Genomic DNA, 698 nt, shown 5'->3' with positions numbered 1-698 from the left:
ACCTAGGTATTTTACCGAATCAACTACTTCTAGGTCAACTCTAGCTAATTTATAAACAAATCCCGTTGATCACTTAAAGAAATTTACCCCCAAACAGTAATTAAGATTTAATGACGATCCTCGTCCCCAGATATCTCTCGATAAATCAAAGTGTCATACGCGAACATCCTAATCTTACTTTTCACTTGGCGGTTCAATTTGTGAACAAAAAAACATGCCCCGGGTGAGGATCGAACTCACGACCTTAAGATTATGAGACTTACGCGCTGCCTACTGCGCTACCGAGGCTCTATCATTAATGGAAGCTTTCTCTTTTACAATTTTAAGGATCCCCCTCCATCCCTATTCCCTCTGTGGGGGAGGGGGGCTCCCACTGCATACAGCGTTGGGTCACGTTCCCTACCTGTTTCTTTGGGAAGGAGAGCGTTTTATGCTGCATATTCATATGGTGGTGGAGTTTCGCATTCTTGCTTTTCATTCTGGCTTGCCGGTTGTCGGATGGATTCCATACTACATCCTGGGGTGCAATTGTTTGTTGGATGGCTGTGTAGATGTTCGCTTGCGTGTTTGAAGGGATTTTTGCATGAGTGTTTACGTCACTGTGGGTATAGTTTTGCATGTACGTGTTGATTTTGCATGTGCTATTGTTCCTTTTCATGGTTGGTGACCTTACACCCACCGCCACACACCCAGGCGGC

At 44.8% G+C, this 698-nt stretch overlaps 1 non-coding gene across 1 annotated transcript; it reads right to left on the bottom strand.

Annotated features, from left to right (window-relative positions):
• Nucleotides 1–215: 215 nt before the first annotated feature.
• On the bottom strand, nt 216–288 carry TRNAM-CAU (transfer RNA methionine (anticodon CAU)). The gene has a single exon. It is a non-coding gene; the product is annotated as a tRNA-Met (tRNA).
• Nucleotides 289–698: the final 410 nt, after the last annotated feature.

This window comes from Hetaerina americana, unplaced genomic scaffold, assembly GCF_022747635.1.
Source record: "Hetaerina americana unplaced genomic scaffold, ioHetAmer1.1.p SCAF_33, whole genome shotgun sequence".
NCBI classification, from domain to species: Eukaryota; Metazoa; Arthropoda; class Insecta; order Odonata; family Calopterygidae; genus Hetaerina; species Hetaerina americana.
The sequence above is the reverse complement of the archived record's forward strand: the minus strand, read 5'-3'. Positions and strand labels throughout refer to the sequence as shown.